Source organism: Nyctereutes procyonoides, unplaced genomic scaffold (assembly GCF_905146905.1).
Source record: "Nyctereutes procyonoides isolate TBG_1078 unplaced genomic scaffold, NYPRO_anot_genome, whole genome shotgun sequence".
NCBI lineage: Eukaryota > Metazoa > Chordata > Mammalia > Carnivora > Canidae > Nyctereutes > Nyctereutes procyonoides.
Genome location: NW_026575131.1, coordinates 3,828,112 through 3,855,509, shown reverse-complemented (window position 1 = coordinate 3,855,509; position 27,398 = coordinate 3,828,112). Strand labels below are relative to the sequence as shown.

The 27,398-nt window shown below is 54.0% G+C and overlaps 1 protein-coding gene across 3 annotated transcripts in view; it reads right to left on the bottom strand.

Moving 5' to 3' along the window:
* The window catches only part of FBLN2 (fibulin 2), a 96,385-nt gene extending 69,689 nt beyond the window's left edge, over positions 1-26,696 (bottom strand). For 2 of the 3 annotated variants that reach the window (XM_055343478.1, XM_055343481.1), the window contains exon 1: positions 15,523-15,599. The gene's annotated coding sequence lies outside the window, so the exon portion shown is untranslated. Of the gene's footprint in view, positions 1-15,522; positions 15,600-17,623; positions 17,731-26,616 lie in introns of those variants that run through there. The other variant, XM_055343479.1, reaches the window with a different exon arrangement.
* Between the last annotated feature and the right edge of the window lie 702 nt (positions 26,697-27,398).

Genomic DNA, 27,398 nt, shown 5'->3' with positions numbered 1-27,398 from the left:
GCTCATGAAAACACTGAAAAATCATCCTTCAAGTAGAGCAGGCAGGGTATATTCCCCTCCCTGCTCTCTCCTCCCTAAAAAGAAAGGAAAAAAAAAAAAAAGAAATGAATAAAAAGCTCCTCAAAGCCTGGGTGAGAGCTGACCCTGTATACATAATCATTAATCTCATTACCGCATAAGCAGGTGAAAAATCACAAAGATGAATGTCCATGACTTACAATCAACCTTCAAGAAAAGAAAATATTGCTTTTGGCACCAGGAGGGAGCTGCTATATTCCTTCCCCACAAGTCACAACTCTGGAAGGAAGAAACGCTCCCAGGGAGGAGCAATGAGACACGGGCCTGCCCATGGCCACGCTGAGCTCACTGCTCTCCCCACCTGGTGTCCAGCGCCCTCTACCACGCCCGGCCCCAGACAGACTGGCCGCGTCATACCCCTGACCTCTCCCTCCCTCTGTGACAGATCCACTCATCTTCCAGCCAGCCTGCCCTGGGCCCACCCACAGGAGGCTTTTTGGCTCATCTCCTCTCACCCCCGCTCAAAACCCTGAATGGTTCCCTGTCACCTCCGGGCCCTTCGAGAATCCAGGAAAAGCTATGGGCAACAACCACCCACCCACCCCCACACACACCAAAAAAAGGGAAAATGCAAGCAAAATCTGGTAGCAGAAACCATTCCATTGTATATTTACCCGCCTTCTAAGAGCAGCCCGCGGGCTTCATTCTGGGGTCCACACCACCCCACTGCCCCTCACTATCACTGTTTCCTATTCCTGTCACAACAATGCCAAATTCAGACTTGGACAGCAGGCTAATGTGAGCTCAAGAAACCCAATTCAAGTAAGGTTTTGGGCAAACGGCCTCTCTCTTTCCCAGTGTGTTAGATATGAAATGATTTCATGTCAAGGATCCCTCAAGCCATCCTGTTCTCAGGTGGAGACTGTCTGAGGCTAGAGCCAACTCAAAAACAAGAAAAGCCCAAGAGGTGGAAAAACAGAAACAGTGATACTGCTGAGCACCTGGATCCAGCCATGCCTAACTGAAAAACTGAATTTTACAGTGATATGAACCCAGTGTGTTAAGCTAACCTGGACCAGGTTTTCTGTCACTTGCAACTGAGAGTCTTACAGATACATGAGCATACTCCAAAAGCTGTTGTAGATCATTTTAAGGGTCCCATGGACTCCCTGGAGCTCATTCACAGACCCCTAGTTGAAGACCCCTGGCCCAGGGACATAGTGAAAACTCCTAAGAGTGGCATTCAAAGTCCATCACCATCTAGCCCCCATCTATCTTCCCAGACCCATCTCCCTCTGCTGCCTTCCATTCACCCAACTCCTGATAAACTGGAAGACTCCGAACCCCTCATCTTTGCTCATATTGCTATCCCAAACCATGGTGTCCTCCCTTCTGAATTTCTGAAGACCCAAATCCTAGCTCCTGCTCTAAGGCTAAGCCCCAAGGGTAGGTAGATGGACAAGTGGATGGATGGATGGATGGATGGATGGGTGGATGATTGATGAGCAGGTAGGAGGAAGCAGATGGATGGAGAAGAGGTGGGTCAGTGGATGGATAAGTAAACCGGTATGTAGATGGATAGCTGATGAAGAGATGGATGGGGGAATAGACAGATGGTGAACATAGATATATGGGTGGATGAGCAGATGGCAGATGGATGGGAAAGTGGGTCAATGGATGAATGAGTAACCCAGCATGTGGATAAATAAATGTCTGATGGATGAGCAGACGGGTGGATAGATGGGTGAGGAGATGGAGGATGGATGGGACAGTGGGTTAATGGGTGGGTGTATCAGTGTAGGAATGAATGGCTGAGAGGCAGCTCAGTGACTATGCAGGCAATGGATCAGTGGACAAGTGGATGCATGAATGGTAGGCAGGTACATAGGTAGGTGAGCAGCAGATGGGCAGGTAGAGCTAGGAAAGTTCTCCTGATGCTCAATCAGCACTCTTCCCAGACCCCGTGAAAAACCCTAGAATAAGCCAAAGGCTCTCCTATAGGCCAGCATCTCAGACAATTCTTGGCCATGTTGAATAGCTTGGAAGTATGGCCCTAGAGTCACAGTGGCCTACATTCTCAGCCCAGCTGAGCTGACTCCCACTGTTTGACCATAGGCCAGAGACTGGCCTTCTGAGCCTCATTTTCCCCACCTGTTAAATGAGAAGCACCATGCTCGGGTATCCCTGGGTGGCTCAGCAGTTTAGCACTGCCTTGGGCCCAGGGTATGGTCCTGGAGTCCCGGGATCCAGTCCCGTGTTGGGCTCCCTGCATGGAGACTGCTTCTCCCTCTGCCTGTGTCTCTGCCTCTCTGTGTGTGTGTGTCTCTTATGAATAAATAAATAAAATCTTTAAAAAAAAAAAAAAAGAAGCACCATGCTCTCCTCACAAGATGCTGTGGGATGAAATAAAGAACCATCTGCAAGAGGCTAGCTCAAGACACGGTACAATCAGAGGTGACAATACTTTCCATCCTTTTAAAAAAATGTTTCCAGGCTCTAGAAAAACAAAAGGAGGCATCTTCCCCCCCCCATTTTGTAAGATGAGGAAAATCCTCACACCAAACCAGACATGGGTACTATCAGCAGAGAGAAGTACAGGCCAGTTTCACTTATGAATCTAGCTGCCAAGTCCTACATAAAATACCATGCAATGGAATCCAGCAGCACATTACAGAGATAATATGCTGTGCCCAGACAGCATTACCTCAGGAATGCAAGGGTAGTTCAATATTTTAAAATCAATGCAATTCACCAAAAGAAAAATGCTATAAGGTCATCTCACTAGATGCTAGGGGGAAAGCATCAGTAAAATTTGACATTCTGTGATTAAAAGCTCTGAGAAAAGTCAGCTCCTCCTGGTAAAGAGGATCGCCTGCCAGGCTCCTATGGAAATGGATTCACCCCTCTCCTGTCCCAGAAAATAAACTGGCCTTGGGGGAATTTAAGGCCCCCCCCCCGAAGGAACAGGGAGGTGGGATTTTAGGGACCATAGTAGGCCAGGGTAAGATAAATTTTTGGGAGTCCTCCAGAGCCTCCCAAATCTTGGCGCAGCCTCTAATCCCACCTTCTAGAGTTGAGCCCGGGGTTCCTTCTGTGCTGAGAAACCCAGCAGAGACTGAGCTGCTCCAGGGAGCTCCTGGGAGTCCCCTGAGAGGGTCCTGGACCCGGCTCTCACCCTATCTCTAGGCTCTGGCAGACATTCTCTTGTTTTTTTCCTTCCTTTGATATAAGAGGTGCTTTCAAGGGAAGCCTAAGGACCAAGGGTCCCTTCCACAAGAGCTGCATATAGGTGAGGTGAGAAAGCGCTCGTGTGAACTGGAGTTTGGGTGTATGAGTGAGTCTGTGCACACACTCGTGTGAAGAAGGGTGAACTCATTCATGAGGATGTGAACTGTAAGTGTAATGGAGTGGTTGTGGAGTGGCTGTGTGTGCAAATTTAAGTGTGTACAACTGCATGAGGAGGTATGAATGTGCATGTGACTGTGTATGCGTACGAACACACAAACCTGTGCACACACACACACGTGCTGGGCCATCCTCCCGTGGTGAGTCCCACCCCCTTCTCCAGCCCCAGCCACTGCTCCCCCAGGCTCCTGACCATCCCTCTCTCTACACCTGTGTCTCTCCCCCTCGGCCCAGACCATGCTGTCTCCTCAGCGCCCCCATGACCTGCCTCCTGCTCCCCACCATGTCCCTGGCCCCACCTTGTTCAGAGCTCCAACAGAGCCCATCCAGTCTTGCACCACTTCTCCAGCCTCAGTGTGGACAGCCCTGCTGATGTCACCCACTCGGGGCACAGTCAGTGCCCAGGACGGGCTCATTCTGCAATCAGCCACACTGCGGAGATCCCATCGCCTGGCTAGCCAGATAGGATGGCCTTCAGGGGCCGGGACTGGCAGGGACCATTTTACACTGATGTGTCTGTCTGTTTATGTCCCCAGCTGGACTGTGATCCGAGGCAGGGACCCTGCCCTTCTGCTCAGCCCTGACCTGGGTCTGGGCCACTGCCGGCGCTCAAAGTGGGGGAGGGGGGGTGGAGGAATTAATTAGTGTGTATGGCCCCAGCACAGGCCTGACACAGGACATGGGATGAGTTATAAATGTGAGTGTCACTCACAAACTCTTCCCAGAAGGGCCTTCGAGATCGGCAGAAACTTGCATGAGGTCACCTGGCGAGTCACCGTCTACGCTGGGAGCCCCACGCTGTAACCACAGGTGCACAGGAGCCTTTTTTCACATGTCACCTTTCTAGCTTCATGACTCCACAAGGGGCGAGGGTGGAGTGGAAGGGGACAGGCAGAAAGAGACAAGACAGGAAGTTAGACAGAGAAGCAGAGATCAGAAGCCAAGCAGACAGACAAGACAGGGACAGACTAGAGGCGGATGACAGAGACAAGCAGGACAGGGCTGGCCTGCAGCAGCCCTGGGCTCCCTTGACCACAGTGGCACGTGGAAGGAGGCACCAGCCACAGAAACCCTGCTATGTCCTCGGGCTTTGCTGCACTGGTGCCCCTATTTATTTGCATGGCCCTGAAATTCAGGAATTTCTCAGGGCTGCCAGCAGGGTGGCCAGTGTGCAGCAAGTAGGGGGTCTGGCCCCAGCTGTGGCATAACCATCAGGAGCCCCCCAGGGCCCAGAACAGAGACAGGCAGCACGCAGGGCCAAGCTCCCCAGGCTGCCGGGCACTGCGGACGTGACCCTCCGAGAAAGCGTGTCCCACGTGCCCGTGAGCCCAGCCAAAGCAGCCTCTCTGCAACACCCAGGAGCACCCAGGGGGACAATGCAGGGACCCCAGCGTCGCTCCTGGCAGACAACAGGCACTGAATACTTATTCAACATTTTTAAAAAGGACTGTCCCAGGTACTCTTAAATCTTCCATGGCTCCTCAACTCTGCCCTTTCCTTGGTTCTCTCTGCCAGGCTCTTCCTCCTTCCCCTTAGCAAACTCCTACTCATCCCTCAAGGCCCTCCTCTGAAAAACCTTCCCTTGGAGTTCAAAGCTGCCTTCTTTGACCTCTCTGCAATCTGTACACGGAGTGTCTGCATCCACACAGGGTTCACAGACAAGAGAGACGCAAAACACGAGGGTGAGACCAAACCTTCCGAGAATAACAGACTCAGCCCGCATCCTCGCCACTTGGGCTAAGTGTGGTCAGGCTAGAGGTCAAGACCCTACAGTCCCCACCCCTTCTCTCAACTCCCTATTAAACTATGAACTACCCCAGATGTTGAAGAGCCGTTGTTACACATTCTGGAACATCCTCATACTCCCTTTGGGATGGGTCCGCCATGTGACATAGGAACAGGGGAAGAAACAGCTACTTGGTTAGATAGAACAACCCAGTGATGCTCTGGAGACCTCCATCCCCTTCTCCCAGCAAGAAAACCCCAATCTCCCTCTAGGGAGCCACCCCCTCTCAGGCTACATGGACCACAGGATGGCCATCTCTCATCCACAGTGACTGTCACATGGGCCCATGCTGAAGCTTCTGAGCTTATAGGAGTGAGCCACGTGGCAGAGGCTGTCTGAGGATAATGCAACACGGAGAATGGAGACACAGTCCTGGGGTCATCTCTAGAGCCACTGGATATAGCCAAGCCTACAACTGTACCCTGTACTTTTTTGTTACATGACTTTTTTGCTGAAATTATTCTCACCTGTGATCAAAATAATCCTAACACTTGTGATGAGAAAGTAAGATGAGCAACCGCGTTGTGTCTGTTGCTGACTTGACTCCAAGAATGTTTTTCTCTGGAGTTAATAGAGTTGAACTCTGCAGCAGGCACCTCCTGCAGGGTTAGTCTGCTTCACACAGGGCCCATTCTCAGGGGCCGGCTGGAGACAGCCCACAGAGCCATGTCACTATCACAACCCCGCCACCGCCACTGGCCACAGCCCACTGGCCCAGGATGGACGTGTCGCCCAAGCTGGGCCAATCAGAGCTCTTCCCCGGGATTCTGAACTGGAACTAAAAGAACATACAGAGCATCTCTAGTAGAAGAGACTGGAAGCCAGGAGGCCTCTAAGCTGAGGGCAGGCACATTTAAATCATTCTGAGAACATCAACCAGGCTTGTAGAGAAAAGCAGAGACAAAATGAAGATGGGGTGTAAGGCAGGCTTGGCGGCATCAGAGACCCTAGCTGTAGCTTTCTCTGGGGCCAGCGGGTCCAGGTCTTCCCTGATGATGCACTGGACCCTCTGCTTCTCCTGAGCAGCCTCAAGTGAAGCCCACGTGAAGGCGAAACCGCCCACCGCACGATACACAGGCCCCATCTGAAGTGAGGAGCAGGGTGCGGGGGGAAACCATGGTGTGAGACACAGTCCAGGGCATGTCTGGGCTACCATGCCGCATGCTGAGGCCCTACCATCCTAGTGAGAACCCTGAGGTCTGAAGCCAAGGAGGGGTCATGCTCCTACCCCCTGCACAGGAAGCCACCACCATGCCTCAGGAGCATACCTGGCTCAGGCACATCCTGCCTTGGGATCACAGTGGGGCATTGCAGGGACAGGCAACTGACGTCACCATTTCCTTCCCATGGCCAGCACTCCCTTAAATGAGTCTCTCTCACTCGTCAGGGTGTAAGGTCAGCCACTCGGTTCAAGAAAACAAGTTATGGGGGGTGAGGGCAGAGGAGCACTAGGGCAAACTATTCCTCTCGCTGGGGCATGCGGCTAATTAAGGGCCTGACCAGTCATGAGCATGAGTGTTATCAGTATCACCCATGAGACCTATCATTAATGACCTCTGCTCACTGCACTTCATAGCTTACAGATGGAATCTAGCCCACTGAGCCAGGCCTAGATTGCCCACGTCATTCAAAGACTGGGCCCAGCCTCACCTCGCAAGCTATCATCAACCTCTTCCCTCAGCACTGGAGCCCTGGCCCTATGCCCCCCACCCACAACCTCTTGGCATCGACCCCAGGCCACTGGACACCTCAGAGAATGCTCCCAACCCCTGGCCTGAGAACCAGGGACTTGGGTCTCCGAGAAGACATCCCGCTGGAGGGGCAGCAGCCTCCCGTCACAGCCCTGCCCAGCAGGAAACATGCCAATGGGGTCCCCAGGAGATGGGAGGTGTGGGATGGCCTGCCAGAGGGGTCTGTCCAAGGGCTAGAGAGGACCATGCAGGACGACCTCAAATCTCAGGAACAAAGCGTATGTGACAGAGGCCCATGGAGAGTAACTATCCCCCACCTAATCTCTTTCCACCAATCAGGATCACAGAGAACTCTCTGTGGACCGCTGGCGTGCCCTGCACATCTGCCTGCCACTTGCCACCCTTTCTTCGTAACAAAGAGAGGGCAGGTCCCACGGCTCGAGGCTGAGGCAGGGAACAGAAGTACAAGTGTTCAAAGCCCTGCATGGCTGCTCTTAATCTTTATTTTCCTGGCTACTGCTGATTTGGGGCAAGTCTGATTTTTGCCTACAGCTGTGACGAGAGGTCTCCTTTGAAATAAATATAAGTAAAACGGGGAAGGAATTTAAAAAATATATATACTGTGTATAATGTAAAGCCACCAGAGGTCGGAAGATACAGCAGAAAATGTGATAGTGTTGCACTGATCATCATGTATCAGGAGAGGAAGCCAATACCACTGGCTTTTTTCCCCAAAGAAAGGACACGAGGCCCCTAAGGGGCCTGCCTTCCTCAGCCCCATGATCTGAGAACAGCAGTCAGAGACTCTGAGGTGCCCAAGGCTGGACAACACTTGAATTATTCTGCTCTGAGGACATGCCAGGGGAACAGATAAAGGACGCTGAGATGCCCAACCAGCACCAAACCACCACGAGGACAGCTAATCTCTCAGCTCCTGAGGCCCAGGGGGCTGACACAGAAACCACAGGGAAGAGCTGTGGCCCTGGGGGGGAGGGGTGCGCTTGTGTGTGCACACATGCCTGTGGGTGTTGGGGGAGCAAGGAGGGTACAGTGTGGTTGTGCCTTCAAGGGACTGGCATGTGTCGAGACCACCCATACTCTGATCCTGAGCTGGCCCTGACCCCCAGAGGTCCTGTCCCAGTCAGCCTGTCCCACGCATTCCCCAGCAGGCTGCACTCTCCTGCTCAGAACCCTTCCCTGGCTCCCTGTGACTCGGCCTACAGGCCCCAGACTCACTGGGGGCTGGGGAGGTGTTCTCCCAGGGTCCTGAGAGTTCTCTACCACAATGTTTTTAATGTGGTGCTTTCATTGTGAGGAGTCATTGAGAAGAACAGAATTTTCTGAATCACCTAACACTCACTTGGTGATCAAAGACACAGCTGGGAATTCAAGACTGGGATGGGAGACCCAGGCTGAGGAAGGAACCCTGGGAGGCTTATCAAGAACCCAGGGCACCTGGGTGGCTCAGTGGTCGAGTGTCTGCCTTCGGCTCAGGCTGTGCTCCCAGGGTCCTGGGATCGAGTCCCACATCGGGCTCCCCACACGGAGCCTGTGTCTCCCTCTGCCTGTGTCTCTGCCTCTCTCTGTGTGTCTCTCACGAATAAATAAATATAATCTTTAAAATTAAAAAAAAAAAAAAACAAAACCCAAACTGGTGTGTCCTGACCACAAGGCCATCTTCTTAATGATGAGGAGAACAGAGAAGGAGGACAGGAGTGTGGGGTCCTGATGCTCAAAGAACCTAGCTAGCATGAATTAGTGAAGTACCTGCCAAAAGCTGTGTTGGGGCTTTTTCCTCAAATCTGCACAACAACCCTTCCGGGCAGGCCACTACCAGCAGGCCCATTTTACATCCTCGGAAAAGCTGAGGCTGGGACACAAACACAGGACTCAAGGTCGGGCCAGGCAAGCATGCCAGCACCCCCATGCCTTCCTGGCCTGGGTGGCTCCTTACCCTACTGGCACTCTACAGGTCAGGCCCTCTTCCCACATTTCAGGCCACTCCTGGCCATCAAACAACAGCACAGCCAGGAGGGCTGTCCCCACTTTGCAATGAGGAAATTGAAAGACTGAAGCCCTAGCAGGTCAGGGTCTCCTGAAGGCAAAAAGGCCTCCAGGGGCCAGAGGCGGCCATCCCACTCCCCAGGACATGGGTGCTCCCTGCCCCCCACATTCTGGGCCAGGCTGTCTCCCAGCCCGGGACAGGCAGGCAGCACGGCTTCCTCACCAGTGCTGTGACCCGGGTGGCCTACAATACAGCATCCCCCCCCTAGAAAAGCTGGGCTCCCCACCCTCAAGGAAGGAAATAACCTTTCCCCAAACCAGTACTTTCTCTGCAACAATCTCCATATATGAGAAGACCGAGGCATTTTTGCAATGCTTCCAAATTCCAATAACTGTGAGGACAATGGTGTAAAATGACGCATGGCTTGACCTGAGAGGGGCCCCGGGAAGGGACCAGACCGGGGGAGGTGAATTAGCAGTGCGTGCGTGTGTGCCAGTGGTGCCCGTGATCAAGGGGCAGCCCATCCGGAGCAGGACCTGGACGTGGACAGACCTGGCTCCCGTTCCAGTTCTTCTTTCTCAATTGCCATGAAACTGCAGGCAGGCACGCCTCTCTCTGGGCCTCAGTATCCTGACCTGTGTCACCCTCTCAGGCCTCCCACCTACCATCCTGCCCCCTCCAGTCCCACCTTCATGGCTGGACTGCCCAAGGGACCCTCTAAGCATCTGGCCATGTCCCTCCTCTTCTAAGAAATGCCCCCAAGACTGCCCATCTCCAGTTCACGGACCAGGATTTGAGGTGCTCCGTTGTTAGGGTTCAGTCTACCAGCACAACCCTTACTTCCTGCCTCTCCTCCAACCCACCTCTCCAAGAGAAACTGGGTTTTCCCCTGTTCTGGTGTCTACCTCACTCTTTACCTTCACATCACAGTGCCTGTATCACGTTCTCCAGGAAGCCCTCCCTGACCACTGCCAGACTCAGCTAGATGCTTACCTGGCTGTCATGACCTCTGGGCTCTCCTTCAGGACAGCCCTGGCCGAAGCATGTCAGAACTGCCTGTGTGCATCTCTGGGGCCCACAAGTTGGCACAGGAGGGACAACAGGCCATTCCCACACCAGAGGCTACTGTGAGCACCCCAAAACCATGGACACATATCCCTGGCATGGATGTCCAGGGAGCCACTGGCCAGGAACTGTGACCCCACGAGCCTCTCCCTGGCTGTTCCCAGCAATGCTTAGCCATGGTTCCAAACCCTCCCAGAGAAAGGCCACAACTCCACTACTCCCCGTTGCCCCATAAGGCCAAGTGCTAGGCCCCAGCAGCTCATGGGTGGGGGGACTTTAAAATCTCAATCAGAGCTGGTCCCTCCCTGAATGGAATCTGTATCACACCCAGAATAAAAATGAAAGCCCTCCCGTGGCCCCTGGGCATGGCTCACCCTCCAGTGGACCTCCTTGCTCGCAGGGGTCCTGACTTCCAGCTCCTCCAGGTCATTTGTATGTGCTGTGATCTCTGGCTGGACATGCCTACTCCACCCGGGTGTCTGCTCCACTGACACCTCTGATGCTCTACCTAAAACATCCCCACCCAACTCCCAGTCCCAGACCAGCGTTGCCATCTCTTCTCTGCACACACAGCCAGCACAGGACACCGCAGCGAGCACCCACAGGTTTCCTGTCTGTGCTTCCCGCCAAAAAGCAGGCTCTGTGGGGGGCAGAGGATGTTGTCTTGGTCACTGTCTTATGCCCAGCACTCAGAACAGTGTCCACTACCCAGCGGATGCTCAATAAATACCTGTTGAATGAAAGAATGAGCGATCTCATTTCCTCCTTCCATTAACCCTAACAGAGCTGGAACACCCATTTTACAGACAAAGAAACTGAGACTCAGTGGGGTAAGTTACTGGCCTGATGGGAGCACAGCCTGGGAGTGGCAGAGCTGGGAATCTGAACCATGTAGGATGCCAAGGTGGGGACTTGGCTGCCCCGGCTGCCCCCGGCTCTGGGCCTGTCACCAGTCTCCCCACCAGCCAGCAGGGCTGACTGGGGAAATGGTCCCGGAATGGGATGGTAAGTGCTACGGTGCCCACACCAGGAAGCGCCAGCAATCAAATCACCAGAAGGAAACACACCCACAGGAAAAGGGGGTAAGAAATGGGGAGAGAAAGAAAGGGTGGGTTTTTTCTTTTCTTTTGTCCATTTGCCAAGACTTTGCAAAAAGTGACTTTGTTACCATCTAATTTAATCACAGTGGAAACTTTTGTGTCCCACGCCAGGAAGACGTCTGTTCAACCACCAGATCAGTAAGGCAGGGGATTTAAAAACTATCCTTAAACACTTCCACTTAAAACTCACAAACGAACAGTCCCCCACCAACTGCCCAAACGCTTTGTAATGTAATGTTTTGAACAGGCAATACCGTCGCACGGCTCAAGCAGCAGAAAATATTTTAAAAGGCACAAAGTGGGAAATGTCATCTCAGCCTTATACCCTTGACCCCTGTCTGCCCACCCCAAGCCACCCCCAGGTGACCACAGGTAACCAGTGGCCCCTGTTCCTCCTGCTTCTTCCCAGGCTTTGTTTCTTTCTATACGCACAAGCCAACGTGAAGCTGTTTCTTACTTGACCCAAGAGGCGGCATAAGTTTTACAAGGCATCTGGCACCTTGTTTTCTTCTCTTAACAGATCCTGAAAGATCTTTCCACGGAGAGCAGCCTCAGTTTTTTACAGCTGCATAATATTCCATGGTGAGGCTGTGCCGGCGTCTGTCACCCTGAGTTTCAAACGTCTGCCCATAGACCTTCTTCCATCTGCCTGTAGCTTCTCAAGGGTGAGGACTGTGCCCCAGCACAGCCTCCTGATCTGATCTTACTCCAGAGGGTGTCTTAAAACAGAAATCCAATCTCATTGCTCATTCCATCAAAACTTTTTAGTAGCTTTCAGACTCCCTGCGTAGCTCCTCCTTTGCTACCTCCCCTCCCTGACTCACCCAGCCTCCTCCTTTTCCATCCCGCACGCACACCTAGCAGGGTCCCACCTCAGGCCCTTTGCACTAGCTGTGCCTCCTGCTTGGCATTCTCCCTTGGCACTCTGGTCTCAGCTCAGAAATCCTCTCCCCCCGAGGGCCCTCCTTGCCTCCCTGGATTTGGTTACCTTGCTGATTTAAACGCCTTCATAGCAACTGAAATCAATTCAGTTCATCTCTTTACCACCTGAATCACCCCACCCCACCTCACCCCTCTAACTAGAATAGAAAGTACACGGGAGCAAAGTTTCCCAGCACCCAGAGTCCTGTCACAAGCTGGAACTGCATCCCAGGCCAAGGCCTTTGGCTGGGGGAGGCCCCTCAGAGTTCAGGCAGCCTGGGAGCGGGGCTACTCAACTGCCTCCTGGACACCGCGCGAGTCCATCCTCTCCTCCCCACTTCAGGACCATGAGCGCTGGAAAGCTCAAGATCACAATATCCACTCTACGGAAGGGAAGAGTGAGGCCCAGGGAAGGGAGGGACCGGCCCTCTGCACCACCTTGCACAGCCCTGTACCTTCTTCCCCAGCAGAAACAAAAACCTCCAGGAAGTACGAGGAAGCAATCAGGGCTGCTGCCCACCATCCCCAGTCACTCTGGAAGCCCTTGGTCCTCATTCAGTCAGTCAACAAACATCCAGGGGGCTGCACATCACGGGGGTGGGAGGGCACTTCACCACTTATATCAGCCACATACGTGTGCTCGCAAGAAAGAGCACAGGGTCATGGAAGCTGGGACTTAAAATAACGCAGCAACAGCCCCACCCTGTGCTATCCATCAAGAGGCCACCCAAGGGAATGGGAGCTGGGAGCCTGTCCTCCACCTGAGTCTCTCCCCGGTAGGCATCTTGTCCACCAATGTGGACCAGGGGCTTATGGGGAAAATGCTTACACTCAGGGCCCACAAATGCAAGGCCAACGTGAAATCTGGTGTCCAACAGGCCACGCTGTGATGCACCTGAGGTCATGTAGACTTGAGACTCAGCGGTCTTTCCCCCCGTGGTCACAGGCTCACAGTGAATATGACTGTCAAGACTACGGCAGAAGACTGTGTTGAGCTTTCAGGCTCATGAAAAGGAACCTAGGGGGTACCTTTTAATGGCTGGCTCAGCTGGTGGAGCATGCAACGCTTAAACTCAGGGTTGTGAGTTCGAGCTTCATATTGAGTGTTGAGATTACTTAAAAATAAATTAAAATATTAAAAAAAAAAAGGAATCTGGAATCTGAGTGGTCATTTAGGCTGCAAGAAATCTTCTTCCCTTTAGGTTCTGAATCTAGCTCTACCCTAACCCCTGCAGAGACTGCAGCTTTGCTTCCCTGGTCATTCCACAAGCATTTATTAAGCACCTGTTGTGTGTCACGTGGGGACCTGGCTCAGGGAATTTGCCCAGGATCAATGAGACCAAGTCCCTCTTCCCATGGATTCATTGAGAGAAGGGCAAAGAGCTTGGCTTGAGGGTCAGAAAAATCGAGGTTGAAATTCTAGCTCTACCATTCCCTTGCTAGAAAACTCTTTCTGAGCCTCAGTTTCCCCATCCATCAAATAAGGTAAGAATGTGACCTTGCAGAATCATCGACAGGATCTGGGAAGAAACGTAATGGTCAAGGTCTGGCTCTTCAATCACTGCCTTCCTCTCATGGGGGATCCCAGTCCACTGTCCCCCACTGCCCAGCAGAAAGTGCCTACCATCATCACAAAGATGCACTGTGGCCCAGGCCCCTGGCGTGCCCCTCAGTGCTCCAAAGAGGTATGAGGCTCACTCAAGGCTTTCCCAGCTATGGCTGAGGGGACTAGTGTAGGCCCCTTTGGGGTGGGCAATGCAGTAAAAATAGCCCAGTTTATACAGCAGGCATGGCCAACACAGAGGCCTGTGTAGGCCAGGTAGGAGCTGAGAATGTACAAGCAAGCCTGGTGGGGACTTTGGCCACAGGATGCTCCCATCCCAACCCCCAGGGGCAGCACAGGGGGACAGGGGACCCTGAAGCTGCCAGGCCTTGTGATTTTGCAGGTAAAGATGGAAATCCGGACTCTTAGGTGAAACCGGACAATGTGTAAATGCTGGCAGTTAATTAAACATTTAAAGATAATAACAACACGGTAAGAGCCAAACAAAACATACAGAGCCAGTCAAAGCCAGGGCTGGCAGGTTTGCACAGAGTAAGATTCTTTGATTTCACCCATCTCCTGCCCCTTTCCCCCTTCTCACAGCTCTGGGTGCAGGAGGGAAGGGTGGAAGCTGAGGAAGCAACAATTACAGGTCCCTCCCTCCTCCTGGTGGGAATCTTCACCCTCATTTGCATGTGAGGAAGGTGAGGCTCAGAGTCTCATCATTCAGCTCCGAATACTTGCAGGGGGGCTGGCTCTGGGAGGGGCCTAACCAGTCCTCTCATTCAAGGGGCTCTGCTGATGACCAGCACCCAGATCTTTTTTTTTTCTTTTTCTGGCCTCTCATAGTGACACCTGCTGGCTCATACCAGCTTCGGCTGAGTCCAAGTGCAGTCATCTCCTAACAGTAAAGAAAGAGCTGCTTGGGATAGCAGGGTGGGGGAAGGGGAGGGCACGCAGGGGTGATGAGGAGTGGGGAGGCTGCTGGCCCCTCTCCGTGCTCCCACAGCCTCCCAGTTCCCGCGGCAAGAGAGCCTAAGCCAAGTGAGATCCCCCCAGGCCTACTGGGGCTCCCCGCACACTCAGGCTAGCGGGGAAGGCTATGCCCAGAGAGGTGGAGTGTCAGGGCAGCCGCCCGCAACTACCAAGCTGGTCTACGGGACTCCATGTGCAAGATTCAGTGTGTGAGGCACTGTTTGTTACTCCAGCTATGCAAGAGACACGTGTGTGACACATGTGAGATAGACATGCATGTGCGATAGACACATGTGTGGCAGACAGGCACGCGTGTCAGAGACACACACGGGTGTAAGTGACACATAACTGCTTGAGTGAGAGGCGTGCCTGTCTAGGAGGCGCCCGAGTGTGAGGCACGTGTGTGCAAAAGGGACGCGTGTGGGAGACGAGTGTGAGAAGCCCCAGCATGTGGGCTGTGAGCATAGGACTCTGCAGCTGGGGGGACGTGGTGGCAGGATGGTGGGTGCGCCCAGGCCGCGGGTGCAGGAACTTTTCTTGGCTTGCGGGGCGGGGGGGGGGGGCAGTGTGACGGGAGCGGGGAACTGAGGGTGTGAGCTGGACGGTGGCGGTGCTGACCGACGGAAGGAGCCCAGGGCAGCCCGACGAGGGCGGGCGGGAGGGAGGCGCGGGGAAGGCGAGGGGCGAGGCTGCGGGGGCCGCCCGGCGGGACGCAGCCAGGCGGGGGGCGGGGGGCTGCCCGCGGACGCAGAGGTCCCCCGCCCCCGAGGCCCGCCTCAGTGCGCACATCCGTGCAATGGGGCCAGGGCCGGCCGGGCGCGCCCGCGGCGGGGCGGGGTGTGGGCACCTCGCGGCCCGGGGCGCGCATCGCGGGGCCGCCGCACCGTCGGGGCGTCCGGGGCCCCCGAGCCGAGCGCGAGGCCGGCGGCCCGGGAGGGGAGGGGAGGGGAGGGGAGGGGAGGGGAGGGGAGGGGGGAGGGGGGCCCGCGCGGCGAGGCTGGGCGCGCACTCACCGCGGGCGCTCCGCTGTCGGTCCGTCCGTCCGCCCGCCCGGCCGTCGCGCGTCGAGAGCCGCGAGCCCCGCTGTGCGCGGGGCGGGGCGGGGCGGGGCGGGGCGGGGCGGGGCGCGGAGGGCGGAGGCGGCCCCAGCCCGCCCGCGCCCCTCCCCTGCCTCCGCCTCCGGGGCGGGCTCTGCGCCGCCGGGAGGGGCCGAGCCCCGCCGCCCAGGGACCGCCGCCCGCGGGCGAGCCGAGCCCCGCGTCCGTGTGTCTGTCCGGCACCCCTCGGGCCCCGCCCCGACGCTAAACTCCCTTCCACATCCCCGCCGCCTCGGCCAGCCTGGCCCTCAGTGTGCCCGCCGGGAGGACGGGCCCAGCAACCCTGGCCGTGCTGGGGGGCGGGGGGGGGGGGCGTACAACCTGCCCAGGGCGGGCGGTGTGACGGGACCCGAGGTCAGGCCTCTCCATCCCCCGTGCGTCCTACCCTGGGAGCGCCCACACACCCCGGCCCCCTGGCACCCCGCACTGCTGCTCCAGGCCCTTGGGCAGAGGGTCCCCAGCCCCGCCTCCCCGCTTTGGGCCCATCTAGGTTCATCCTCTTCCTCAGCGCACAGGCTAGCTGCCTGTGACCCCTGTATGACCTCAGCCAAGACCCTTGAGCTTCCTGTCTCTTGAATGGGTTCACTCTGGTCCGACCTGTGATGGGGAGCCGGGGAGAACTCCGTGTCATCCCCACAGTGCGGCCGGGTAGGGAGGGGGAACTCTGCCAAATGTAGGCTAAAGCGTTAAGGACCGTGTCATCCCCGCAGTTGAGGCAGAGTGGGGCATCCCACAGTCTGACTAGGAGCCAGACTCGAAAGAGGCCCTGTGGGGAGCAGGCTGTTGGCAGGAGGCTACCTCCCTGGGCCTTCCAACTGGACAAGGGCTCAAAACCCCATCCCCAATACACACAAGTGAAACCTTTAGCCCCAGAGAAGCCCAGGTGAAAGGAGGACTGGCGCTAAATGCAGGGGCCCTGCAGGCACAGGGACCCCAAGCCCCCAGTCCTCTCCCCACCCCTGTCTTAGGGTTCTAAAGGCCATCAGCCCCTAAGAGAGTCACAATCCAGGAATTCTGTCCTTCTGTCCCTCTCTCTTTGCCATCTTCTACTTCTCTTTTTATTCTGGCAAAAGTCACAATAGCATAAAATTCACCGTTTTCGCCATTCTAAAGTGTCCAATTCAGTGGCATTTAGAACATTCACAGCTTTCTCTCCTGTGCTCTCTTGGCTGTGCCATCTTTGGATGTGTCTGTGCGTCTCTCTGTCTCTCCGTGTTGCTGTGAACCCACCTCCATCTGTACTTCTGGGTACCCCATTCAGATGGCCTGGTCTCTGTCTCTCAGGGTGTCTCACCCTTTTTCCACTTTGTCTCTCCTTTCTGTGTCCCTAATTCTGTTTTGAGGCCCATCTGTCTCTCTGTATTATTCTACCTTCCTCGGTCTCTCTCTCTGTGTCTCTCATGAATAAATAAATAAGATCTTTAAAAATAATAACAATAAATAAAAGTACTTTGAACAGAGCTTAGCAGAGGGGAGTGCTCAGTAAATGTCTGAGGAGTGGGTGACAGATTGAATCCTTCCTTCTGTCAGCAAGGGAGGAGGCCTGGGGCAAAGAAGGCACTGGACCTTGGCTCCCTTGCATCTAGGTAACTCACTGCCCCCCCCCCAGGAGGCTTACACCCACCCCCATCCCCCACAAGTCTCCAGCCAGGAGGAGAGGCAGTGAGCCAAGATTTGGCCTCACCTTGCAGCCTGGGGGAACCCAAGGCCTAGCCAGCTTTCACAAGATAAAGTGGAGACACTTCGCCCATCAGCTGTTATCTGAGCTGCAGAAGTGGCCAAGGCAGCTGACTCCTCGGAGTCCTGCCATGGCTGTTATCTCAGATGGAGCGCACATCACCCACCAGGAATTTGGGGTCTGGGGCCTGGCCAAGACGTGGCTAGAGGAAGTTCCAGGCCGATAAGGCACAGACAGTGCTCAGAGTGGGCAGTACAGTTATTCACATCAGTGTCAATCTCACCAGCAGCCCCCCTCCCCGGGCACCAGGGCGCCAGGGCTGGCGGGTACAGAACACACCTGTACCACCTGGCAGGCCAGGCTCTGGAGGAGACGGCTCACTGGGCTTCCTGAGTCTGTGTCCTCATTCAGTGGCCTCCAGAAGGTCACCGCACCTCTCCCAGCATCTGAAAAATGGGAATAACAATAACGATAACACCCCAATCAACAATAGTGTATGGTCTAGGAGCAGTGGCTCTGGAGCCAAATGGCCTTGATTTAAAGCCACATCGCCCTGTGTGATGTGCAGCAGGTAGCTTCAGTCCCCTGGCCTCAGTGGCTGGTCTATAAAACATTTTCCTGCCTCATAGGATTGTTTTGACATTAAGATTCTTAGGGCAGAGTTTGGCACGTGATATGGCCTCAAGTAAATGTTTGTTGTTGTTAATTACGCACAGCCTAAACCAACGTGAGCCAGCAAGGTGCCCCAAATCTTCCCACTCACCTGGATGCAGACAGCACAGGGCTGTCCACTCCTTGAATGATAGGCCGGGACTCCCCGCCAGAACTTCTCCTGCTGCTGCTCCTGAGGGTGGATGTGACACCCCTTCCTCTGCAGCAGGCCCACTTACTCATCGCTTGCGCCTCCCCTGCAGCATCCTTTACAGCCACAATGACTGGGCAGTGTGAGGCAGCTGTCTGTCCCTGGCCACAGAGGAAGCTAGGAAAGTGGTTGTCTGGGCCCAGCCAGACCGCCAAAAGAGAATTGCACAATTAAGGAAAAGATGTTAAAAGATGATGCGGCAGTGATTTTCAGACAGAGGCTCTCCTCACCTGGAGGAGGCACTACCTGCCATCCTGCTGCCCAGTGAAAACCCAGGGCAGCAGCACCCACGCCCGAGCTTTAGAACATGGCAGTCCTTGGGGTGCCTGGCTGGCTCAGTTGGAGGAACGTGCAACTATTGATCTTGGGGTCATGAGTTCGAGCCCCACTTTGGGGGTAGAGATTACTTAAATTAAAAACAAAAAATAAGGGCACCTGGATGGCTCAGTCAGTGAAGCGTCTGCCTTCAGCTCAGGTCATAATCTCGGGGTTCTGGGATCAAGCCCTGCATCGGGCTTCCTGCTCGTTGGAGAACCTGCTTCTCTCTCTGCCTGCCCCTCCTTGTAATTCTACTCCAGAATGATTAAATCTGAGTCTACAGAGGGTGCAGCCAGGAATCACTATATTTTCAAACCCAAGTCAATTGTAAGGTACTACCAATTTTGAAAACTACTGCTTCAAGGACTTCCCTCTGGCTTTCTCCTTCCAGCTGGGCCTTTCCTCAAGGACAGACCAAGGAGATGTGCTCTTCTGGAGCCCATAATGCTTCACACCAGTACTTGGAATTCCCTACTCCAGTGGCCCGAAGCCCCAGTGTTTCTGCTGGCTCCTTCTACACATCTCTCCCCACAGGAGTGGGCCAACCATATCATCAGCAGACATATTCCAGGCCCAAGGGGTGGCCTAAGGGTGGCTGCTGGCAGGTGACGTGAATGGAGTGCACAATCAGTCCTTGGAACCCAGGGCAGGCCCTCTCTGGTCTGGACCCCACCTAGTTCTCCAGCCGCATGACCCATGCACACCCCTGTCTTTACTCTTCAACCCAGCAAAAAGTCGATTATATACCAGGAACTTCCCCGCCTTTCTGTCCACAATGAAAACTACTCCATCTGGGGCACAAACTATAGTCATGCCCCACTCTTCATGTGGGAAACATAACTGTAGATGTTTTACACAGACCCCACGGCTGCCTGGCTAAGGGCACATCCCCAGCCTCCCTGGCAGCCAAGCAAGAAGTGCGAGGCCATTGACCGGGAGCAGAAGCGGTGTGGCCTCCCCTTCCCTTTCCCCTACCTGCCGGTGGTTGGCGGATACAGAGTTGGAGCAGCCACCTTGCATACCAGGAGGAAGCCGTGCTCAGGTGCAAGGCAGCCCTGAGCATCACGGAGCCACCATACCAGCCTGGATCCTCCCATGAAAGAGAAATAAGCTTTCAAAGGCATAAGCCATAGTCTTCTAGGATCTCTTGGTTATAGCAGTCTAACCTATACTCAGCTAGTAACTAGCAGTGCTCTGTGAACAAGTCGTAGACAACGTTGTATGCACCAGTCTTCCATGGGAGCTCACAGTCCAGAGCCCTCCGTGAACACCTGTGCTAACTACATCTGGCAGCTACCAGCTACCAGCCTCCTGACGCAACCCTCCTCTCTTGATTCTGAGTCCATGTGCTTTGTTGGGATGGAGTTGATCCTCCCTTCCTGGGGGAGGGAGGGTCACTGGCCCAGGTGAGCTCCTCTAAAGTAACCCACCCAGGGAAGGAACTGAAGGGAGGGAGCCTCTCTATTTAAGGCAGGCTGTCTGCATCGGAGCCTGGGACAGAGGTGCTCTTCCTGCTGCATTGCTCAGCTGTGCGTTCAAGCCTGTGGCATAGAAACCACCTCTTAGGAAAACCTGCTGAGAAGGAAACCAGCTCAGAGAGCAGGGAGAGAGGATCTGAGAGAGACAGCTTTCTGATGACATAACGTTTAAGCGCCTGATTATGCTTGGCCTGCCCAACCCACCTCTGGAGTTTTCAGCTACAAAGGCCCATGCATTCCCATTGGGGTTTCAGCCAATTTAAATTGGGGTTCTGTTACTTGCACCCAAAATTCTTGGCCAGTAGAATTTGTCTCACTGAGGCAATGTTACCTACCGAGTCTGGCGCCTGCACTTCCGAGGCTTGCTTCAGATACTAGGGTTAGTTCTCCACTGAGGATCAGATTTTATGATGTCTGGACTCTCCCCAAAGGCACTTTGTCTTAAATAAAGGGGACAATGATTGGAATGAAAAATAAAGTCATATCTGTTAACTGTCCACTGTGCACCAAGCATCTGAATAGGCACCTTATATTGATTCATTCATTTAATCCTTGAAACAAGCCTAGAGATGCTGGATATCATTACCCCCATTTTACAAAGACACAGGCTCAGCAGCATAGCCAGAGCCCCTGCCCAGAGCTGTCTGGCTCCAGAGTCTGTACGCTCCTCCCCGCCCTTGCAGGGGAAGGTGTGGAGCACATTGCATGGGGCCACGGGTTCCCCTTCCTTGGGTATGTGAGCCAGGACCCGGTGACCCCTGGGCAGAGCAGTTGGAGGAGCTGAATGAAACATGCAATGGGGTGTGTGGAGAAAAGAGGTGGGAAACCCATTACAATTTTTCTTCCACTCTGGGGCTTCTCCACATTTTCCCAAGCTGTCTGCTGATTGCAGGAAAGCTGCCCAGCCTGACGCTTCCCATCTGGGAATGGTCAGCCCCTACCTCCCGAGGCCCTGCTCACTCTGCTCGTTCGTGACTCACCCCCGCCCATCTCTCTGCCTGGTGTGAGGAAATCTCTGGCACTTCTGAAAAGTTCTAGTCACCCTAGACAAGACTTGGCTCAGCCTTGCCGTTCAAGCCAGCTCTCTTGGCAAAGGGCAAGGGCGAAGGGGCCAGGGCCACTGAGCTCAGAGGCTGGGATCTCCCCCGTGGGCTGGAAATCTAGGCCGAGGGGGTCTCAAAGCTCCTTCCCTACTGGTGCAGCCCAGAGAGGGAAGGGATTTGTCTAAGGCCACACAGTGAAGCCCTAAGGAGCTGAAAGGGGCGCCTAGGACAGCAACAGCAGCCCAGAGATGTGAGGCCTGGTCCCATCAAGCCTCTCGCCAACTCTGAGCCTCAGTCTTCCCATTTGTGAAATGGAAGAGGCTGACTCTGATCTTAATACATAAATTAGGGAAAACAGACAATAGAAGATTTAACACCAGCAAATCTACCTTCACAAGAGGGCCTCTTCCAACCACTTTTGTTCTCTACATACTTATGTATATATACGTGAATTAGATGCATGTGTGGTCATATGCATGTGCAAATGTACACAAATCCTAAGGAGCATTTTATTCTGCTCCATTTTAATGTGATCTGTTGTAGCCATTTTTCTACATCAGTAGCTTATCCACACAGTCCCTGTCAGCAGGCACAGGGTATTCCACTGTCTGCTATCACTGTGCTGTATTTACCTGATCGTTCCTCGTTTCCTTTATCATAAACACGAATTTGAAAAACATCCCCAAATCTATATATTCGGACACTTGTCCACCTCCAAGAAGTTGTGAGGACCAAGGGCATGTACATTTTTAAATAGGGGCCCCTGGGTGGTTCAGCGGTTGAGCATCTGCCTTTGGCCCAGGTCGTGATCCCCAGGGTACTGGGATCGAGTCCCGCATCAGGCTCCCTGCAGGGTACCTGCTTCTCCCTCTGTCTGTGTCTTTTCCTCTCTCTGTGTCTCTCATGAATAAATAAAGTCTTTTAAAAAATAAATACTTTTGATATATAACCGCTCAAGGACTCTGAGAAAGTTTCTTTTTTCCTTTTTTTTTTTTTTTTGAGAGTTTCCTCCCAATATGTCAGAGGGTTTGTTCACACACTCACCACCACCGGGGGGTCTCAGTCTTAGGGATGTAGGGATGTTTACTCGGTCTGTTGGGTGAAGAGGGTATTCTGTTACTTGAGGTTGACCATCTTTTCAAATGGTTACTGCTTGTGTCTCTTCTGAGAACTCTTGTACGTACTCTTCATTCATTTTGACTCTTGAAGCATTTATCTTAAACTCCAGAATTTTTTAAAGACTTTTATTTATTTATTCATTCATTCACTCATTCATTCATTTCAGGGGAGGGGGGGAGGAGCAGATGGGGGAGGGAAAGGGAGGAGGGAAAAATTCTCAAGCAGAGTTGTGTTGAGCCCTAACCTACAAGGGGCTCCCTCTCACCACCCTGAGGTTGCAACCAGAGCCGGAACCAAGAGTCGGCCACTCGACCGACTGAGCCACCCAGGCACCCCTTTAGCTCAACGACTTTTTTTTTTTTTTAGATTTTTATTTATTTATTCATGAGATATACAGGGAGAGAGGCAGAGACACAGGCAGAGGGAGAATCAGGCTCCCTGCAGAGAGCCTGACATGGGACTCTATCCCAGGTCTCCAGGATCACACCCCGGACTGAAGGCAGGCACTAAACTGCTGAGCCACCCGGGCTGCCCTCAACAACTCTTTTAACAATTCTTCATGTAGTAGGAGTGTTGGCCCTTTGTCTTTTGAGTACGTGCAGCAGACACCCCTGTTTTAACTTTGGTGCTGTGTTTTCTTCCATACGGAACTTGTGAAATATGATGTAGCAAGACCTACCAGTAGTTTTCTTTGTGCTTCGAGAGGCTTCCCCATACTAAGGTAAACGTAGTAGGCTGCCTATATTCTCTTCCAGCTCCTTTTCACAGTTGTCCATCCATCTTTGGTTCATCGCTGCCCTTGCTTCTAACCCCAAGACTCCTGGCCACCCCATCCACACAGCTGGTGGCTGGCTCCTCCAGCACACGGCCTTGTGGTGGGGCAGAGATCTCCAGTAATTCCTGGAAGCCTCCCCTTCTAGGAATGTGCAGAGGGAAAACATCTCTGCTTAAATAACAAATCTGGGCCTCTGAGGCTCCAAATAATCTCTGGTTTACCTGCCAGGGCTTGCCCAACCAGTGCTCAGGTATCAGAAAGTTTAGAATAATGGTGATTAGCACTGCCAGGAAGAGGCACCACTCAGATCTCCTGCCTCAGGCAGCACAGGTGCCTGCCCGTCCTTCTGGATGTACCATTCCGTTTCTGCTGAGGCCACCGTGATCTGCCCTCCACAGTGGCTTGCAGGATCATTCCAGCAAGACTCGGGCCTCCCCGCAGCAGAAAGCTGGGTGAGGGCTGCCCCTCATCCTGCCTGAAGCTTTCAGGAGCTGTGTCACATTGTGACATTCTTCATCCCCATCCTCCTTACTTTCCCATTTCTCGTAGCAAGTGGCTGAGCTATGCTGGCCTGAGTTTCTCCTGCCTTCCCCTGTTTCCTCTCACAGTAATGTCCTTGCACATCTATCCTGTCTTGGCAAAATTCCTGTGGGCTTCTTGACAGACCTAAACTCATGCAATGATAAAAGTGGTAACGGAAGTCACCACCATGCTACACATTTATGAAGCTCGCCTACACCCATCTCTCTTGCATTCCTTTGCATCACACTGGAGTTAAACACTGTCGGTTCCCATTTTACAGATGAGAAAGGTGAGGCTCAAAGACAGCTGAGCTTCAGTCCAAATCCAGGCTCTCTCCTTCCCGTCAGGAAGCTGGGGAGAGCCCCGTGGCCCCCAGAAGTACCAAGCTCTTCAGTCTGGGAATCCCAGTCCATAGCATTTCCCTGGGAGCCACAGCTTGGGAGGCTCTGTGTTTCCTCCTCCAACTCTGAGACCCACATGCCCCTCTAGGACAGAGAAATGTCAGGGGGACAGGGCCCAGAATTCCCTTCCCCAGACGAAAGGAGCCCAGGTCACCTCGCCCCAGCTGAACCCAGAGGAAGGAGCTGGAAACTCAGCTATGGGATGGGAGGGCAGGCAACTTTAGGTGTTGACATAAAAGTCTCCAGCACACCGAGAGGTGACTCCCTTCTTCCCTTCCAGGTGTGCCCTCTGGAGCTCCAGACTTGTCTGCTTTTCCTCAGTCAGAGCCCCCCCCCCCCAAGGCTGCTACTCTCCATGCTGAGCTGCCCCAGCTCCTCTGCTATACTGTGGCCAACTCAGCCTGTCTCCCTCTCCTAGAGCTGGGCCAGCAGCTGAGCACAGGACCTGGGGGTGGTCTGCACAGCTCAGAGAGATGGTTCACCTTCCATGTTCTGACATTTAGACTTGACCCAAGGTAGGGGTGACTTATTAAAGTGGCAACATGCACTGACTCCAGGGTCTGTCCACTTCCCAGCTGAACATGCAGAGCTCCTGGCCTTCGTGCTAACCCCACTGGGCTCAGGAACCTGTGAGGGGGCCAGCCCATCTGTCCTGGGGATCTACACTGAGCCACCCTCTTGTCTCTTTCCAGCCCATGCAGTTCTCCCTGGAACCCACCAGGCCTCTTCTTCCTTCCATCCTCCTCACTGAGGCCCAGATAAGGCAGCTGGCAGGGGACTCACACTCTGCAGCACACCAGCCAGCTGGCTCCGACCCCAGGAAGCAGAGAAGGTCCCCAGTGAGGTGTGTCTTAATCCTGCATCTCCATCTGTCCAGCCCTGGCCTCCTGCGACACTTGGGGTATGAGCCCAGTCTTGGCTCTAAGTCCTTGATCTCTGCTCAGCCTGACCCCCACTCCCGCCCATCAGGCTCTGTCCTCTGTGTCTGTCTACCCTTTGACCCCCTACCCCCACCCCATGCAGGGATAGTGTGGTTACAAGTACATATTCTGGGGCCATGATTCCTGGGTTTGAATCCCAGCTCTGTCACTTACTAGCTGTGGGATCTGGGGACCTTCCCTCCCTATCTCGGTGTTCCCAGCTATAAAATAAACTCCGACCACCGCGGGCTATCGTGGGGACTAAGTCCGCTAATATATGGAAAGTGCTTCAGAAGTGGCTTATACGTGGTGAGTGCTCAGTGAGTACGGGCTAATATTATTATTCAGTCAGCAAATCTTCCCTGTACACCCACTTGGTGCCAGGCATGGGGGTCCAGCTGGAGGGCAGATAGCCCCTTGCCCTCAAGGAGTGGCACTCTTGCAGGAGACAGGAGTTCAACGTCCTCACCAACAAACAGCAAGAAGCACCCTGAGGAGGCCGCGCAGGGCAGGGTGTGTGGGAAGGTGGTCAGCTCACAGAACCTGGCCCCCAAGGGCTGGCTCCTAGTTGCACAATGCCTGGGGGAGGCTCCAGCCTCTCTCGGCCTCGTTTCCTTCTCTACAAATGGGGACGTGGTGCCTAACTCATCAGGTTCCACGAGGGGTCCCGTGAGTTCAGAGGTGGGCAGGACTTCGGCAGGGCCAGGCACACAGTAAGTGCTCGAGGACCACGCTCCTGGGCGGGGAGTGGAAGCTGAGGAGCCCTCCGAAAGAAGGGCTGTGGGGCAGGATGTGGCAGGCCGTGGGCTGCGGGATGAGTTTGGTGTGTATTCTGAGAGCAAGGGGAGCCACTGGAGGGTTGTTTTTTTTTTTTTAATATTTTGTTTATTCATGACAGACACAGAGAGAGGCAGAGACACAGGCAGAGGGAGAAGCAGGCTCCCTGCAGGGAGCCCAATGCGGGACTCGATCCCAGGACCAGGGATCACGCCCTGAGCCAAAGGCAGATGCTCAACCACTGAGCCACCCAGGCTGCCCCCATTGGAGGGTTTTAAGGGAGCCCCCCACCCAGAGGACATGGGTGGTAGAACCTGGGTTGGAGATGATGGGGTTCAGATGGGTGTGGAGGCACAGGGAAGCAGTAGGATTGGAGAGATACCAAGGGGAGAGACTGTGTACTCCCACGGGTGTCTCCCCAATGCCAAAAGGAACATTTACAGTATGTCTGTTTGCACCAGGTTCAAAAACAGCCCGGACCAAATAACAATCTGTGGTTTATAACCTTGGCAAGGCCTTGCAACTAGGGAGGGCCTGAAAAGGACATGACGTTGGGAGCCAGGCAAGGGAGGGGCAGGGACGACCCCCACCACAAGCTACTGGCTCAGGAGGTGCCACTGATTAGCTGGAGGAGGATGCTGGTCTGGACTCTATGCTGCAAGTCACAGTACCCTTGACTCAAACAGACTAAAGCCCAAAAACAGAGATACTGAATTCCATAAAAGAGTAGAGGGATGGACTTCAGGCATAGCTGGATCCAGGTGCTCAAATGTCTCCAGGTTTCTTTCCCCTTGTCCCTCAGATCTCCCTACCTCTCCTCCATTTTCTGCCAAAAACACTCTTCTAGTGAGCCAACCTCCGAGGAGCTCCAGCCTACAACTCTTTTTTCTTTTTTAAGATTTTGTTTATTTATTCATGAGACACACAGAGAGAGAGAGGTAGAGACACAGACAGAGGGAAAAGCAGACTCCCTACAGGGAGCCCAATGCAAAACTTGATCCCAGGACCCCAGGATCACGACCTGAGCTGAAGCCAGACGTTCAACCACTGAGTCACCCTGCTGCCGCCAGCGTACAATTCTTTAAGTCCAGACAAAATGAAGCGCTAGTCCACTCACCTTAAAGTTCTTCAGATTGGAGGGGCTTAAGTCAGGTGCCCAGGCCTAAGCCAGTCACTGCAGCTGAGAGGAATGGGCTGTGCTGATTGGGTCAGCCCGCGTTCCCTGCTCTCTCCTAAAAGTCTGGGTAGGATGGTAGGGGGTAGGATGAACTTCTACATGGAAACCCGGGGCTGCTGCCAGAAGCTGGAGAGGAATCTGTGAATGGCCCCGACAGGGTGGGTGATTTTCCAGCCTTGGACTTAGAGTTGATTTTGTCTGTATTTGATTCAGACACTGTCAGATAATAGCACATATTTTAGAAACATGTTCCCTGTAAAATCCCCAACAGTCACGAGGGGACTTCGTCAAGCTCATCAGTGTTTGGCTCTCAGCCAAGGGAACCCCCGGGCCATCCAGCCAATGAAAACCCAGAGATTCCTGAATCACACACGTCATGGGCTCACACCAGGCTGGGTCCCCAAGGCCAGGGACTGCGCCACCGTGGAAGCAACGTGGGTCCGGTAGGAACGTCGTCGCCTGCGGTTGGTGACTAATAATCAAACAAGCAGGTTACGCCCATTGCAAAAATGCTAACCAGCCTGAGAGAATGCGATAGGAGCCCAGAGTCTGACTCTGCTTCATGTGAGAACCCCGGAACCGGGGCCTCTGAGAGACAGACTACCAGACCTAGACGTGCTCTCCTGCACCCCTCCCCAGCTGCAAGGCCTCCCCAGTTGACGCATCCCCAATCGTTACTGAGTTCGGGCTGTTTTTGAACCTGTCGGAGGCAGACGCGCTGT